General features: G+C 33.5%; 1 pseudogene; it reads right to left on the bottom strand.

Moving 5' to 3' along the window:
• Window positions 1-3,804: 3,804 nt before the first annotated feature.
• LOC136148199 (U6 spliceosomal RNA) lies at window positions 3,805-3,903 on the bottom strand (annotated as a pseudogene).
• Between the last annotated feature and the right edge of the window lie 8,806 nt (window positions 3,904-12,709).

Here is a 12,709-nt window from a genome sequence, read left to right as displayed (position 1 = left end):
CAGAATAACCAATGTTACTTTGGAAAATAGTATTCTGCCTGAATACCAAAAGAAAGACAACAATAACTATGCACAAATATTGTACAATAATAAGTTTGTTTCTCAGAGGTCATCAATTCTGAAATTCTGTATGCTAGCATAGTACAAATAAGTAAATGCTTTGTGAATAATTGGAAGCAGATTTTTCACTTTGTTAGGATGAACTCTGGTGTTTGATGAAAATTAAACATATTCTGCCTAATTGTATGTGTAGGTATGGACAAAAATCTATCTATCCATCCATCCATATACAGAAAATATATTTATATTTTCTAAGCTCTATCCATTCAGAAGGCCTGGAAACAAGGGCACATTGTTAGGTGTGTTTCAAAATACAAGGTATCAGTTTATAAATATCATTGTTGAATAAGAGGAACAGGTCTTATTCAAGAAGTTATTGATTCCAGAGGCCAGAACTGCAGCATAGGAAAAACAAGTGCATCTGGAGCGTTGTTTGGTGCCAGAAAGTAAGAAAGTGCTCACAGGAAGAGCGGTACATATCAAAAGATTACAGGAAGCACTTTGAAATAGTTCTTCGTGGTTAAAGCTAGAACATTTTGAAGAATACAATAATAATTTAGTATCAAAAAGCACAGAATAAAATAAAGGTCCATGTGCACTTAATAATATAAACTGAAAGTTGAACACATCAGTAAGTGAAAAAGAAGGGATATCTCTCCTTTAACTTGGTAACTATAATATAGAAAGAATAGAGAAAAGTAGGCTAGAGGAAAAGAACATGACAGGAATTGTTGTAGGCAGGATCCATCAATAGATATTAAAACTGGTGGATCAAATTTTGAAAATGAACAGGATATTGCATTGTCTTCAAGTAATATATCCTAATATATTTATTAATTAAGAGAAAAAAGAAAGAGTAACTTTATAATGGAGAAACCCAGCAGATACTGTCTTTACGAAGTAATTAAAGTTAACACCCTCAGTAACATCATGTATTGGTATCATGTTTCCCCTATAAGGATATGCTGAGATGAATGCAGCCTTGCCTCTGTGGTATCCTTGCTGCAAGAAGCACAGCATTAGCCTAATAATAAGAAAATGTCAGACAATCTGAACCTGAGGAACAGTTTACAGTATAATTGACTGGTCCTCTTCAAAATCATGTAGGCCATGAAAGATAAGAAAATACTGAATAACAGTTACTTAAGGGGAAGATTACGAAATATAATATTTTTATCTTCAAAATTGTTTTATAACTTTAATGTTTAAATTATCAAATAAAATGATTATTGATTAAATTCAGAGATAGAAAAATATGACAGTGTTAAACTAAGGGGAACAAAATGAATTTATAAAAACAGGAAAGGTTCAATTTACAAATTTGAATGTAGAAACAGTAAAATTAATAATAACAACCAATAGTTTGTGCTTAAACATGCAATTACATGGCTAACTTAACTGAAAAACCAAACATTTTAAAACTGGACAAGGTGATTGTAAAAATCATTTGGAAACAGGTAGAAAAACTCTAAAAAGACTTAGGAGTGGATGAGCTTGATCATATATTAACAAGTCATAGAATGTTTCAGTAGAATAATAGAATGTTCTAAGTATTTTAAACTTGGTCTTGTATTAAAAAATGTTTATTGAAATAAATAGAAATTCCAGTGATATAGTTTCTATGCTTTTATTCTATCTTTTATAATATACCACTTATTTTATTTTACAGTAGGTCTTTTCTGGTTATCTATTTTAAATACAGCAGTGTGTGCATATCAATGTCAAACTCCTTATCTAATCTTCACCCCACCCTCCCCCACTGGTAACCACACATTTCATTCTCTAAGTCTGTGAGTCTGCTTTTGTTTTACAAATAAGTTCATTTCTGTAATTCTTAAAATATTTTACATATAAGTGATAGCATGTGAAAATTTGTCTTTGTCTGACTTACATCATTTAGTATGATAATCCCCAGGTCCATCCATATTTCTGCAAATGGCATTATTTCATATTATTGTATTCTTTTTAATGGCTGAGTAATATCCTGTTGTTCTTCTTTACCATTCATGTATCAGTGGACATTTAGGATATTTCCATGTCTTGATTATTGTAAGCAGTGCTTCAGTGAACATTGGGTGCATGCATATTTTAAAATTATGATTTTCTCTGGATATATGTCCAGGAGTGGGATTATTGAATCATATGGTTTCTCTCTTTTTAATTTTTTAAGGAATCTTCATATTGTTCTCCATAGTGCCTTACATTTGGGGGATGGAGATTATTTTATTTGACTCTCATTTATAACTGTAACATGTAAGATTTAAAATTGTGTAATAGAAATGGACAATGAGTTAAGAGTTTAAAAATGTGAATACTAAACCTGGCTCTAATATTTATTACTTATGTGGTCATTGGCAAGTTACTTATGTATTTTGAGTGTGAATTGCCTGTCTCATGTCTCATGCCTTTATATCACACAGAATTTATTGTGGAGTCATATGCAATAAAATTGCTTGAAATGTGATTACAGGCTCTGTTAGCCCCAAAGCCTCTGTGCTTTCCACTGGGCTGCAGACTGTATGTGGGTATTAACCTATGTATAAAGTTAACACTAATGAGGCTATCTAGTGATACATCCACAATCCTTGTTTTACCTAACCAAACTGGAGTTTGATGACCCACGCGCAGTATAAATTCAATCTGCTGACACTGGGTTGTGCTGAAGCAAAGTGCAGCATTAATTGCAGGGCACCCAGGAGTCCAAGTGGCTGGTGTTTAAGAGGCCCAAACTCCCTGATTACTTTCAGGGAAAGGTCTTTAAAGACAGGGTGTCAGATGGGGAGGAGAGTTACAGGGTGCAAGAAATCAACATCGTCAACCTTCTGATTCCAACTTGTCTGGGGTCTACATACTTGTGGGCAGCTATAGTTAACTTCTTCCGTCTGGGGAGGGTTTCAGTATCTGTGAAACAGCTCAAAGGCTATCTTTCATAATATCATCTGTAGGCCCTGAGGAAGGTCTAAAGGTCTTTTGACTTTGTTTAATGGCTAAACTATTATTATCTTGTCTTCTTTGACTGTTTTCCTTTTTTTTTTTTTTTTGACATTTTCTTATTTCTCTGATTATATTTACTTCTTGGAACATGGGGAACGCCTAAGAGTCTTAAGTTTTTCAGCAGATAAGAAGCAGGTGGAAGACATAGGATGAGAGGGGATATGGTGGGGGTATTGTTTCTGGGAAGGCTCCATAAGGTCCTGCGTAATGGCACTTGTATATGAAAACCTTCTTGACTTGCAAACTCTGTCTTTCTGTATTTAAAAGACAGTCTTTGTGCAATGAAAATTATTAATCCTGAATCATTAACCCACAACGTGTTTTCCTGTCTCTTTGGAGGTTTTCAGCATAGAAAGATTCCAGAAGCTGGATTCATCAGTTTTACTTCTCCATAAGCATGTGTTTGTTTAGGCATTTGAGTTTTCCAACAATATGATGCATGTAGCCTATTTAGTTTTTGAAGGTGCTATCTTGCAGGCTAGAGGAGATCAGCGGTTTCTCAGAGCATGAAAAAAATAGTGGAATTAATGAATTTTGTGGTATTAGACTGCACATATTTCCCATTAGATGAATTATATTATTTGGTTACTTCAGTCACTCAGCTTGTCAATTCATTGCATCAGTCATTATGTTCACTCTCCTGATTGACTAGGGTGCTTAGGCAAATAGTCAAACTGTGCGGTGTAAGCAGTGTTTGTCTCCTCAAATTACAGTTACAAATATTCCTGAAATTATAAAGCTTTTTTTACAAAAAATATGGAATGCTTCACAAATTGGCATATGCAGGAGTCATGCTAATTTTTTTCTGTATTGTTGCAATTTTAGCACCTATGCTGCCAAAGCAAGCACTTGGGTGTTTTCTTTTTATGCAGAATCTGTATGTGGCCATCCTATGGAAAAATGCCATAATGTCCCATTGATAATGCAACTTTCCATGCACTGTTCCATTCACCTAAGAGAGCCAATTTATAGTATTGAGTGGATTTGGGTAATTAAGTAATTTTTAGATTTTATAATAAAATTTGTACTCTAAGGCTTTTCTCATAGACATATGTTTTTCTTTTTCATGTATTCAGTAAGCTCAAGGAAAATAAATGCATTTTAGATAGAATGATAAATTCCAAACTGTTGTTGCCATTGCTGTCTTCTCTTAAAATCTAAACAATCTTAGCCCTACAGATATTAAGAAAGTGAAGTCACAGGTTTTAATAAAAGTAAATGTCCTAGGGATAATCTGCTATCACCAACATCATATCCTTGAACAGACAAAATTTCTTCATCCTTATGTTTTTCTATAAAAATCACATTGAAAATTATGACTTTCAGATAGTTTCATTTTTTCCTCTCTTTTAAGAGAGAAAAACAGCAAATACACAACTTTGTAGATAAATATATTTTTAAGATTTAGGAAAATATGTGCCAGCACTTCTCCCAGGGGACAGTAGCAAAGCATATGGGAGTATAGTAAGCTTGGTGGAGAAAGAAGCTCCTTTCATAATATTTATTGATAGTTTCTGGTATTATATTAATTAAAATCTGCATTAAATTATGAACTCTCCTTTGGGAAATGCCTTGTTTCTTCCCGCGTTTCTCTGCATATTTAATTAAAAGGTTCTAACTTAGCATTTTCCTTTCATAATCTAACAGCCTATTTTAAACACTCTCTTTAAATGTTCCTTCCTGGAATAGCATAGCCAGCAGAGAAACTGGGTGTCTTAGAGATCATTTAGCTCACCTCTGATTTTAACTGTAGTGAAATCTCAGCCTCAGAGAGATCTCATCTTCAGTAGTTAATCACTGCAGCCATAGGAACACAAAGTTTACTCCTTCCTTCTCAAGTGCCTTTTCATTAAATAATTTTAAGAAATGCTGTTTAAAATGTTTTTTCAGGTTTAGGTCAGGCAAATATTAGGGCAAGGGTGTATATATGGTTCAATACAGTTTTAGTCTCTGAGTAAGGAAGGGAAGTAATCAAGTTGAACAAAAGGCTGAAAGAATAGTATACTTTTTTTTTCTTTCATGCACTCTTCCTATTTATTGTTGCCAGGTCTGAGAGACAAGGTTTAATGCCAGTGTGTATGTTTGTGGTTATGTGCTGATTCAATTTTTTGGCTAACTGATAATGAAATCAAGGATGTTCCCTTGTTGAGAAAATAGTTTGATCTTTTTTTTCTATTTAACTATTAGTCACGATAATTAATTCAGCACATGTATACCACATTATGTGGGGACAGGAAGTTAGAAAGAATCTGTGCATCAAAGAAAAAAGAAGTTCAAAGTGTGAAATTAGAGATATTTTCATGCTTGACGGATAGTTATATTGACATATTCATTTATACTTTTGGAGGTACCTATGGGTTTTAATTGTATACATTTTATATTTTATCAAATTTAGAGTATGGATAACACACTACTTTCTCAAGCACCAGTAGAATAGATTCCATATGGAAAACCTACCATTTCTTCTTGGTTTCTCTAACAGTCAGAATGCACTATTTATTATGAACAGAATGGGATTTAATCCAGAGAACTATTGGAAGAATAGGTTCTGAGCAATACCTTAGCACATTACATACTGAATTGATCAACCAGGGGCTGACCTCTGATACAGTCAGAAAAGTGGAAAATCAAAAGGCCACCACTGCACCATGGAGTTTGACATACTGTCTGGATGAATCAGGAAGCTGCCACCTCCAAACTATACTTAAACACCAGTGAAGCTGGAAACTGTATTCTGAACCAAAGCCACAGAACAAAACTGCATCCTCACAGCTTGCTTACAATAACAAACCATCAAAAATCAACAGAAAGATGGCTTCATTTCAATTTTTCCCTTAAAAAACTTATATAAATGCATCTAATTGATAGAACCTAATTTGTATTCTTAATGAGTTAGAAATCTAGGGAACAAGTATTTAGCTATCTTCTTTTGCAGTACAAAAAAGCACCCTTAAAGGGTGCTGGATCTTATTAACCAACCATATGCAGCATCCTTTTTGCAAAGTACTCCAGTGCTCCTATAGCCCTGAGGTCCATTTTTGATCAGTTTGTCTAAATTACTGATATCCTGTTTAATTGTTTATATTTTCAAAGACGATATATATTCCTTATATTCAACCAGTCACTGTCCTAATAGGAATGGAAACATATCAGAACTACACATGAATTTATGAATTTAGGTTTTTCTGAATTCTGCTTTCAAACCCTGACAATCCATTTGAACTTTATTATTTTTTTTTTTGCCCACTATTTCCCATACCTCATTTTGCTTCATTTTTAGAGAATGAACTGAAACATCTGGCTTTCCAATCTCAGTCATTTGTTTTGAATTAAATCTTAATACCTTTAAGGTTTCAGGTAAAACCTTTGAATATTTAAGCAAAAGTACTAAATTAGAGATTTCTGTATTTAATATTTTCCTGGTCCCCAAACTTACTTACAGAAGTTAAGCAACTTGGTCTTAAAACTTCATATTCCTTTTCCAGAACTTAAACAACAGGCTGGGTGGAGTAACTGATTGAAATTTATTTTGTCGCAGTTCTGGGGGCCAAAAGTCCAAGCAGAATCACTTTCTCTTGAGGTCTCTCTCCACGACTTGCAGATGGCCACCTTCTCATTACGTCCTCACGTGGTCTTCCCTTTGTCACACACATTCTTGGGATCTCTTCCCCTTCTTAGAAGAATGCCACTTGTATTGGATTAGGGTTTCACTCTTATGACATCATTTAACCTTAATCACTGTCTCATCGGCCTTATCCTCCAATGCAGTCACATTGAGGTTAGGGTTACAATATGTGAGTCTGGGAGGTGGGGACGCAACACAGTTTATAAGAAATTTACATGGAATATTTGTGAGTAAAGTAAAAATATGAAGAATTATGGATATTGTATTTTGAGTTAAAAGACTTTAATTCTGAAATAAATTCTTTAAAAGCATAATTTGTCATGATAAAAGATTGTATGGGACATGTGTTGCAATGTAAACTGCAATTCTTATATTATTTAAGCTTACACAAAACCAACTTCTTTTACTATCACTATCTTTCAAATAAAATATTCACTCAACTGAAAATTTTTATTTGAATTTAAGTAATAGAGCATTTTTAATGACTCAGATAAAAATAAGTAGATATCCCATATTTTCATCTTTATCATTACATCTTCTAGTATCATCACAACCTAACTGAAAATGATTTCTACTCTGCTTAGAAGAATCTCAGATGCACTCTACCTTTTGTAACTACTGACATAAATCAAACCTTTCCTATTGAAATTACTGATGACATTCTGAATTAAATATCTGATTGGATTCATTTACCCACAATAATTTTTTATTGCTTTCTTGAGATGCTCTTTTTCCTGTTCATACACAAGCACACCCATACATGCATATATATAAACCTTATCTTTTTAGAACCAAAGATTAAGATTTAATTATGTCAGAAATATGGATTTATTTATCCAGATCACCTTAAATGAAAATTAGTTGTAGATATGTCAGAAAAGGAGCAGATTTACAATGACTCTTTGCTCTGATATTGTAACTTCTTGTTGAGTCCTGATTACAAAATGTTCTAGTCAAAAGTAAGTGGCAGTATCCTTGTTATTATCTCTGTTTAAGCATTGATTGCAAAAGAAACATACAGTGTGGTAATTTAGACTGGTAAAGGGATGTGAGAAAATATCCAGGTTATCACCTCTTGTCCATAGTAGAAAAAGGCAAATTGTCATATAACAACCAAGGATTAATTACTCGATTTTTGTGACTGAACGTATCTGAGTTCTGACTTTTTTTCTGTCTTTGCTCCATTAGGCCCAACAGATCCTTTTATTTATAAATATTCAGTTCAGTTCTGTTCAGTCAGTCAGTCATGTCCAACTCTTTGCAACCCCTGGACTGTAGCACGCCAGGCCTCCCTGTCCATCACCAACTCCCAGAGTTTACTCAAACTCATGCCCATCGAGTTGGTGACGCCATCCGACCATCTCATCCTCTGTCGTCCCCTTCTCCTCCTGTCCCCTGTCCTTCCTAGCATCAGGGTCTTTTCCAATGAGTCAACTCTTCGCATGAGGTGGCCAAAGTATTGGAGTTTCAGCTTCAACATCAGTCCTTCCAATGAACACCCGGGACTGATCTCCTTTAGGATGGACTGGTTGGATCTCCTTGCAGTCCAAGGGACTCTCCAGAGTCTTCTCCAACACCACAGTTCAAAAGCATCAATTCTTCGGTGCTCAGCTTTCTTCACAGTCCAACTCTCACATCCATACATGACTACTGGAAAAACCATAGCCTTGTCTAGATGGACCTTTGTTGGTAAGTAATGTCTCTGCTTTTAAATATGCTATTCAGGTTGGTCATAACTTTCTTTCCAAGGAGTAAGCGTCTTTTAATTTCATGGCTGCAATCACCATCTGCAGTGATTTTGGAGCCCCCCAAAATAAAGTCTGCCACTGTTTCCACTGTTTCCCCATTTATTTCCCATGAAATTACTAGACAGACCTTTGTTGGCAAAGTAATGTCTCTGCTTTTTAATATGCTGTCTATATAAATAAATAAATATACTAGTAACTAATTTTTATAAAAGCTTTGAGTATTATAAATTCAGAAAAAGTACCCAGAATTTATAATTGTAAATCTTTCATAAATTGATAAAATGAAGTAAGGGGTTTTTATCTTGAGTACCACTCCTCAAATACTCCCCTCAGTTTAACTCTCAGTCTACATAAGAATAAGAACGAATGATTCCTAATTATATAAAAAGAGAATCCAAACTTATAAACACTATTGCATGGAATAGCATGCATTAACTTTCCAAAATATAAATAAGAGTTTTAGATATGTCTTTGACTAAGTTGCAGTGTACTTCAATATTTGTTTTATTAAATTTTAATTGCCCAGAAATGAGATTTTTGAGATTTAAATTCATGAAATGTTTTATTTCCCTGTTAATAAATAAGATATACGATAGCTGGTAGGGGAAATAAATATTTAAGCTCATTTTAAAAGCCTAACCTTGCCCAAAAACAATGAATACACAAACAAGATCTAGAGAGAAAAGAGTAAATATGAAAAATAAACATCTAGAGAGAGAGTGTTATGTATAGAAAATAGACATAGTGAATATCAAGTACAAATATTTGTAATCCTCAGAGAAAGAAAGAAAAAATAATGGAAGAAAAACTATATTTAGTGATAAAATTTAATACATTTTTTAAGAAATAAAAAGAGGCTTGAACTTTTCTTGGGAAAGACACCACAGTATGTCCGTGAAAGTGTTCTTAAATGGTCAACAAACACGTATCTAATTTAGAAAATGTTTTCAGATCATTGCTCATCCAATTTGTTATTAATCTCTCTCTTCCATATGAAAGCACAATCAGGGTGTGTCTGTTTACCCAAAGATTGCTTTGAAAGATTGACTGGCAATTTATATCTGTAGGGTGTAGTAACTAAAGGGATTTAATTTAGAGCTAGATTGTTTTTGCTCAGTGGTTAAGTCATATCCAGCTCTTTGTGACCCCATGAACTGCAACACAGCAGACTTCCCTGCCCTTCACTGTCTCTTGGAGTTTGCTCAAACTCATGTCCCTAAATTGGTGATGCCATTCAACCCTCTCATCTCCCGTTGACCCCTTCTCCTGCCCTCAGTCTTTCCCAACATCAGGATCTCTTCCAATGAGTCAGCTCTTCAAATCATGTGGCCACAGTATTGGAGCTTCAGCTTCAGCATCAGTCCTTCCAGTGAATATTCAGGGTTGTTCTCCTTTAGGATTGACTGGTTTGATCTCCTTGCTTTCCAAAAGACTATCAAGAGTCTTCTCTGTACCACAATTTGAAAGCATCAATTATTCAGTGCTCAATCTTCTTTATGGCCCAACTCTCACATCCATACGTGATTACTGGTAAAACCATAGCTTTGACTATACAAACTTTTGTGAGCAAAGAGCCAGATGACCTGGATTCAAATGCTAACTTTACCAACTACTACCTGTGTAATCTTGGGCAAGCATATCACCTTTCATGCCTTAGTTTCCTCATCTTGAAATTATGGAAAATTATGTCTATATTATCAGTTGGCATATGTTGTATGTGTTTGTTAAGTAAAGAAGAGAAAAAAATACATACAAGTGTATATGACCTTGTGAGTATAAAAAATGAGGTAATGTATTCAGGACAGCTTTGAAAAGTAAGCTAGGCTAGGCAAAGTTAAATTCTCTTTCTATTAAGAATAATAACTAAAATTATTTGGTATAAAAAAATGATTCCATCATTCTTGATTAAATGTTTTTTATAGAAAAAAATGGAAGAGAGAATATTAAAGTTGATTTAGAATGTCATATTTCTTCACATTGTGAACAGGACCCTAAGAGAAAAGCAGCTTGAATGTTATGAGTTTGTATTCATATGCATAAAAAGTAAAAGATAAAATTGAATTACAACCTATCACATATTTTAAGAATGGGCAAATATACATAACCCAGTTTTAGCTAGTTGTACAGAATTTTAAATTCTGTCTTAATTTTGGATGTGTGTCCTTCAAGGTATTTTATCCACAATCATAACAGTCTTTCAAGGAAGCTAATCATCATATTAAATGATATGATACAGGACTCCTAGAAGTAGAAGAGACAGAGAAAGTAGCAGGAATCTGAAATACTTTGCTAACTTGGGAAAGGAAACAAGCGTCTAGACTAGAGAATCCCAGAGAATTAAAAAAAAATATATATATATTTATTTATATTTATATATAGTATGTATATTTATATATATATATTTAATATAATATATATGTATATTTATATATATATATATTTAATATAATATATATATATATTTGAACCCAAAGAGACTCACATGTGTATGTGCTCAGTCACTAGCCTTGTCCAACTCCTTACAGCCCTATGGACTGCATCCTGCCAGGCTCCTCTGTCCATGGGATATTCCAGGCAAGGATACTGGACTGGGTTGCCATTTCTTCCTCCAGGGAATGTTCCAGACCCAGAGGTTGAACCTGTGTCCCCTGCATTGGCAGATGAATTCCTTACCACTGAGCTACCTGGAAAGCCCAAGAAGACCCACACCAAAACATATTATAATTAATATAGAAAAAGTTAAAAACAAGCAGATAACATTAGAAGCAGCAAGACTAAAACAATATGTTGTGTAGATGACAGGACTGTAAGACTCAGCAAATCATTCAGTACAACCTTTGTAGGCAGAAGAGAGTGACATGATACATTTAAAGTAATAAAACAGGCCCACAAAAAACTTCCAACCAAGAATATTCTGCCAATAAAGTTATTCAGAATTTAAAGGAAAATAATTTTCCAGACAAGAAAAACTAAAAGAATTCATCACCACTAAGCTTTTCTTATAAGAAATGGTAAAGTTACTTATTTAACCTGAAAAGAAGGGGCACTGTTTCATAACAAGAAAACATATTAAAGAATAAATCTAACTGTAAAAGTAAATATACAATAAAAGTAGTGGATTTCACAACTATAGTGTGAAGTTTAAAAAATAAAAATTTATGCATACAATAATTTATTAAGGGATACACATAATTAAAAAATGTAATATGTGACATCAAAAACATCAAACATGGGAGGAGATTGAAAATGTTGGCTTTAGAATGGAATCAGTTTGATTAAAAAAATAAGAAGGGAATCTTGCCTTTGTGGATATATGGATAGACCTTGAGGGTATAAATCAGACATAGAAAGACCAATAACATATGATCTCACTTAAATGTGAAATCTGAAAACCAAACCAAGCAACAAACAAGATATGCACATAGATAAAGAAAACAAATCAGTGATTGCCAGAGGTAGTGGTAGACAAAAGGGTGAAGTTGGTCAAAAGATAAAACCTTCAATTATAAAATAAATGTTATGAAAATGTAACATACAACATGAAGACTGTAGTTATGATACTGTATTGTATATTTCAAAGTTGTTAAAGAGGGTAAACCTTGAAGGTTCTCATCACAAGAAAAAAATTGTAACTGTGTGGTGATGGATGTTGAGTAGACTTATTGTAATCATTTCACAGTATTTACCCATACTGACTCATTATGTGGTACAGCTTAAACTAATATAATGTAATATGTCAATTATATCTCAATAAAAATAGGTCAAATAGGATTAAGCAATAGTTATGTGTCTTATTTTTGCTTTGCTTTGTAATACATAAAAAGTAAAATAATAATGCTTCCATTTTTATTAAAGCAGCCTTGGTAGATCAAGTAAACCAAATAGCATTTGAATAGGAAAAGTATTTAGTTCAGAATTGCCTTAATTGGACATTTACATTGATCAAGTTGAATGTCTAATGGCTCTATTTTATAGGTTGAGAGGATAAATTTAATGACTCAATCCCAAGAGAGGATTTTGTTTAATACAGTTAACAAGAAAGAGAACCATGTTCATTTCATTAGAAAGAGCTCTCATCATTCAATTTAATCTGCTTAATGATATCCAAGCTTAGTTAGTGTGTTGATATCTAATGTATATTCACAACATAAAGGGATATCAACATGGGTTTTTAAAAGCAAGGAAAAGAAAACCTCCACCTAATTACTCTACTATCTGTAATAAATAAGAATGATTTGTATATTTCTGGGATGAGTAGGAGTATTTTCCTCTTCTTACAGTT

Source organism: Muntiacus reevesi, chromosome 16, assembly GCF_963930625.1.
Source record: "Muntiacus reevesi chromosome 16, mMunRee1.1, whole genome shotgun sequence".
Lineage (NCBI taxonomy): Eukaryota > Metazoa > Chordata > Mammalia > Artiodactyla > Cervidae > Muntiacus > Muntiacus reevesi.
The sequence above is the reverse complement of the archived record's forward strand: the minus strand, read 5'-3'. Positions and strand labels throughout refer to the sequence as shown.